The 5,768-nt window shown below is 44.8% G+C and overlaps 1 long non-coding RNA gene across 1 annotated transcript; it reads left to right on the top strand.

Annotated features, from left to right (window-relative positions):
- Positions 1-744: 744 nt before the first annotated feature.
- On the top strand, positions 745-2,423 carry LOC143746330 (uncharacterized). Its single transcript, XR_013206494.1, has 2 exons — positions 745-1,481; positions 1,567-2,423. It is a non-coding gene; the product is annotated as an uncharacterized LOC143746330 (long non-coding RNA).
- The last annotated feature ends 3,345 nt before the right edge of the window (positions 2,424-5,768 follow it).

Raw genomic sequence — 5,768 nt, 5'->3', positions numbered from 1 at the left:
AATAGGCATAAATCTAGCTGACACATTTACCCAAATTATTATACGTTTAACCGAAGCTAATTTGGGTGGGTTTCTCCCATCCCATACAATGCCACTTCTCTGTCTCTGTAACGTCGGTCTCCTCAGCTGTGACCTGCTCCTGGCGTGCGCCAGGCAAATCCGCCATCATGATAGCAGTCCGTCATGGAACAAGCGCACCTGCTTTTAAAGGGAATTTGAGATGACGCTCTGATTGGTTTATTTCACGTTACGCCCAAACCACACCTATGAGTAATGTAGCTACTTCAGACCAACCCATTTTAGATTTGCGTCGGGCACAAGAGTCATTTATCCCGCTGGTATAATAGCAACATGCCCGAGATCTGTCCACAAAGTTACTTGCGTTTTGCGTTTGATACTTGCGTTTCAGATCTTTAAAATAGGGCCCATTACGTTGCATCAAAGTGAAAATCTCAATTGACATTATAAAACAAACATTTTTTGTTTGCCACTTGTTCAGTTTAATTAATTAAAATGAGCTAAAGTGTCACGATCTCAGCCTGTTTTTCCCTGTCTTGTGTGAGGACTTTTGTGTTATTTCCTGTCTTGTGCCATGTTTTGTAGTTCTTTGTAGTTTTTCATGTTGATCAGTCTCCCCAGGTGTATCTTGTTAGATCCCTTGGTTACACTCATGTGTTCCCATGACAATCAACCTTACCTTACCTTGTTAGCCTGTGTATAATTTGCCCTTGTGTTTCTCTTGTGGTTTGTCAGTCATTGTTTGCTGTAACATGCTCCTGTCCTGAGTTTCTTTGTTTGCCCTGAATCTTCATCTTAGTGCATTTATATACAGCGACTGTGACAGAAGACCGGACCATTAAAACGTGAGCTTATGGATCTTGCGTCCATAAACGTTGCCCCACGGAAGGGCAACACACTGTGAGGTGCGCTTGTTTTTATTTTTCAAAACGGCCGAAACCTGAAGGACTACGTAGAGGAGTTATTCAACACTTGCCACCATGCCAGCAGCGATGACGTCTGCCTGATGGATGGACTTCGGTGTGGACTGGACAACGACAACCGCTTCGTCATGCCCCAGGGTGTTCTTTGTTGGACCCTTAAGGACTACATCAGTTTTGCGCTGTGGGTAAACTGATCCACACTTACAGTGGACAAAGCAGATGTCGACTGTAACGTCCAGCCTCACCTCGCAGCCTGACCCAGAGCCCAGCTCGTCACCACCCCGATCTACGGATTTTATGCCAGAGCCCCCCGCAGACTGGATTCCTTTTGTCTGCCGCAACTTGTACACGAGGGAGGGAGGACCAGCACACACCATCGCCCTGAAGCCTAAGCGCCTCAAAGTGTATGGCCAGGGGTGTAAGCCGACGTCACCGTTCATCGCTGTGGGAGTCCTCATGGAATTCGAGGGTATGGATGCGATCCCCGCCCACCCTCTCACAACTGAAGAGAGTACCAACTGGACTTAATAGACTATTTTGGTGAGTGTGGAGAGATAGATTCCCTGTTTCCCTTGATCCATTCACTATGCATTTCATCTTCTTCAGTCTTGTTAACCCCACACAGCCTCCCTCCCCCACCACCTCTTGAAACAGCCATCAGGACTGCATTGTTTTTGTTGAGTTTTGTTCTGTTGTCCCATCTGCCCTTCAGTCTCTCCTGGCACCCATTCGTCCGTGTTACCCATCAGTCCCGCTACGTAACCACCAACTCCTCTCAGTGGCGTGGGCACTTTGCAGACCTGCCGGAAGCCACTTCCTCGTGGGCATCATGAGCCTACAGACTTGGAGTGTGCTGGTGACCGGTGACCCCAGTTCAACCTCTGGCCACTGGTTCCCTACCTTCACCTCAGGGGGTCATTGCTTTGCCTCCATCGCTGCCACCCTGGTCATTGGCATCCATTGCTCCCTCTGGCTCTCCGGCCCCGCCTTGGGCTTCCCTAACCTCTTCTACACTTCCGTCGATCCAAGTTGACACTGTGGCTCCTCCATCCTTCAACTCTACCGTGGGCTGTCGTCCTGGTCGGGCTCTTAGTCTGCACCATCTGGCCTCACAGCACATCTCCTCTCACCATCCCTGCGTCATCTCCTCGTCCTCCTCCTAAGCCGCCTCCTACTCCTCTCTAAAGCTGTTCATATGTAACAGTTATTCTTTTATCTCTGTGTTTAGTTTCATCTTCATAGACTTTTAGTTTGCATTCATCAGTTCCTATTTCCCTTTGTTCAGTTTTCCCGCTACTCCTTGGTTGTCATGGTAACAAATATTATTTTCCATCACATTCAGCTGTGTTGCCGTTGATTACCTTGTTTGCCTGTGTATTTAAGTTCCTGTGTTTTCAGTCCAATTTGTCGGGTCGTGTCTGTGTTATGCTGAAGCTACCCAATGTTTGAATTGTGTAATGAATTAAAGACTTTTCGAATCTTCATCTTCGTGCATTTATATACAGCAACTGTGACGGACTTTATCAGTAATTGTGGCGAGGGGGGCGTGGTCTCGCGAAGTCTGTAGCGAGAGAAGAGTCAGCGAGCTGTGCGGTGAGTAAGTAGGTCAAGTGCAGATGATGAACACCTGTGTCTGATGGCAGTGATTGGCGTGGAGACTGCATATAAGCTGCCAGGAAGGAGAGAGCGAGAGAGAGAAGCTCTTGGGACTCGCACGCGCCCCGCAGCCGTAACCTGCAGTGTACAAACGGATTGGAAAGAGTTTTTGACTGAATGGACTGAGTTATTTATGCAACGGGAAGAGTGGTCGTTTGACTGAACCTTGAGAGCTGGAGACATACAGCGAGAGCTGGTACAGCGGGCAGAGTGTTTTCGTATTCAAGTGCTGTAGTGGTACACTACGGTGAAGGCGCACAAGCGCATCTTTCTTTTGTTCTTTTATTGTTCTAAATAAAGTGCGAGTCCCAAGTTCGCCGACTCTGTCTTCTTCTTCCTTCACCCACATACACTGAAATTGACTACAGTAAAATTAAATCCTTTTTTTATTTTTATTTTTTATTTACTTGTTTACAGAATAAAATAGCAAGACAAGCTTCAAACACCCTACCCACCCACCCCAATCACTCGCCCATACATTCATACTACAATCACAACCACAATCATTCACACATTCATAGTGTTGTGACAGGAAACCAAACTATAATTATTTATTTCTTAAACAAAACCAGTAATTGTAGATGTTACCACATGAAGAAGAACTGACAAAAAGTGTAGGACACTCACCAAAGATGGGCATGTTGACATAATTTTGTGTGAATTTGTCTGTTCAAGTACAAAAAGATGCGAAAGAGATTCAGTATTCAGAATTGAGTTCTCAAATTCAATGCGATAAATATTAATATTAATGAACAAATGCGTCTGTTCAGACCAACATGAACATTCCCATACCATCAATGCAATATATCTTTTTTTCACTGAGTTTGATTTGATTTGATTTATTAGACAAAAAAAGTAGTGAAATACGCTCATTTGTCACGGATAACGCAATAAAGTAAAAAACTTATTTCCATTACTGTCCTTGATGTAAAGAGATTTTATTCCCCCATCAAACTGCTTTTGACCAAATGACCAAACTGATGTGGTTACATAAAACTTTGACTATTGAACAAACTATTCTGCTAAGACTCCAGAACAGGCTCTCTAATCTCTGTACTATGTATGTGGTGTAGTTTGTTGAACACCATAGTGAATACAAAAATCTGAAATGAAATTGGACAGCACTGCTTTGTGTACTGAAAAACTGGGGCAAACCGATGCATTTCTGCTTTTCTACTGTCACCTACTGTCAGACAGTGAATTTGCATTTTCTGAAGCATGTCTGCTATTTTATTTTTTTGCATTCTTCTTAACAGGAGAGAAACACATGCGAAAATCAGACTACATTTTTGTACCGAACATTTGTGTGGATGTAAAAAGATGAGTAAAGAGCATTTGTTGCAGAAATCATCTCAGCTTACTAGACTGTCATGGAGTTCGCTACAGGAACGCTCCTGTTGCCTGAAGCTTGTGTGTTACATAGCATAGTGGGTATTTTGTTCCCATAGCGTCTACTTCATGATGCAGTGTACAGTTCCACTTCGAAAGGGAACGTCTCAGGTTATGACTGTAACCATGGTTCCCTAAGAAGGGGAATGAGACAGTGGCTACGTTTACATGCAGCCAAATAATCCGTTAGTAATTATATTTCTGGCTCAATTGGACTGAAAATCCTTCATGTAAACACATTAATCGATTCGACTGAGCTCGATCTGAATGATCCGGATTAAAAGGGGTGGTTTATTCTTTTCAAATTCGATCAAGAGAACATGTAAACGCTTGATTGGATTGAAAACCGAAACTGAAAGGACTGCGCATGTGCATTGACGTAGAAATAGCATAATAACGTATGACGCACAGAACAAGCTTTTTTTCCTTTTGAATAAAGTGTCATATAAATGAGTGTCCTGTCATTCTAAAAATCTCCTTTCACTGCATCGTTTCAGAGTCTCATCTACAGACGTAATAAATATAAGCAGCACGGCACAACGGTTCATATGCTCATTGTCTACAAATTATGACCAGAAATGGATAAATATTATGTCTGCTGTTTAAAACAAAATAAAGAACTAATGAAGGAGAATAGTTATTATGTGCAAACAGCGGGAAAGTCTGTATATTTGTGAAGTGTGCGCATGTCAAAAAATCTATTCCGATTTGAAGGTTGTGCCATATAAACACGCACATCAACCAGATCATGTTTAGTGTTTATGAAAACACTACATTCAGATTCATCAATCAGAATGAATTCAGTTCAATTTAAACTAAAGGTGTGCATTGTAACGATGGTTCAGTGTGGGTGGGGATGGAAGAAGACAAGGGTCGGCGTAACTGGGACTCGTACACTTTATTAAATGGAAAACAAGAAACAACAGAAAAGGTGCGCCCCATGCGCCTTCACCGTAGACACGTCTACAGCACAGTTCATAAATACTCTTGCCTGCTGACTCAGCTCTCAGTCCTCTTTTATCAAACTCTTCCCGTTGTGTAAACTCAGTCCATTCATTAAACTCTTTCCGATGTGTATCCTCAGTCCGTTTGTCAGCCAGCAGGTCGTGAGTGTTTGGTACGAGCCCCCAGTCCTTCTCTCTCTCGCTCTCTTGCATCAGCCGGTTTATATGCGGTCTCCCCACGCCAATTACTGCAATCAGACACGGGTGTTCGTCATTTTGCACTTGACCTACTTACTTACCGCTCGGCTCCTCCCTCACTCTCCCGCTGCAAACTCCGCAAAACCACGCCCCCCTCATCACATACCCCCACCCTCCCGACTCAGGCCGGGGAGCCATCCGGCCTGCAGCCACCACACCTGCTGACACCGCTCCGTCCACTGGACGGTATCTGGTGCATCCTTTTTAGTTAGATCAGTCAGCGGGCTAGCGAGGTCCGAATAATTAGGCACAAACCTTCTGTAATATCCCGCTAGCCCCAGGAACTGTCTAACCTCCTTTTTGGTCTTAGGTCTCGGACAGATCTCAACTGCTGCAGTCTTATCAATTTGGGGACGCACCTGTCCATGACCCAAGTGGAAGCCCAAATACCTAACCTCCACACGCCCAACCGCACATTTCTTTGGGTTGGCCGTGAGCCCGGCTCCTCGCAGCGCCCTGAGGACAGCTGAAAGGTCGCCGGAGCCCCGAACAAGCTGAAAGGAAGAGTGACAAACTGGTGTAATCCAAACAGCGTTGTGAAGGCGTTTTTTTCTCTGGACATTGGAGTTAAGGGGATCTG

This window comes from Siphateles boraxobius, unplaced genomic scaffold (genome assembly GCF_051911475.1).
Source record: "Siphateles boraxobius isolate OS27281-9 unplaced genomic scaffold, OSU_SipBor_1 22, whole genome shotgun sequence".
Lineage (NCBI taxonomy): Eukaryota > Metazoa > Chordata > Actinopteri > Cypriniformes > Leuciscidae > Siphateles > Siphateles boraxobius.
Note: the sequence above shows the minus strand (reverse complement) of the source record. Positions and strands in the feature narration are given on the sequence as shown.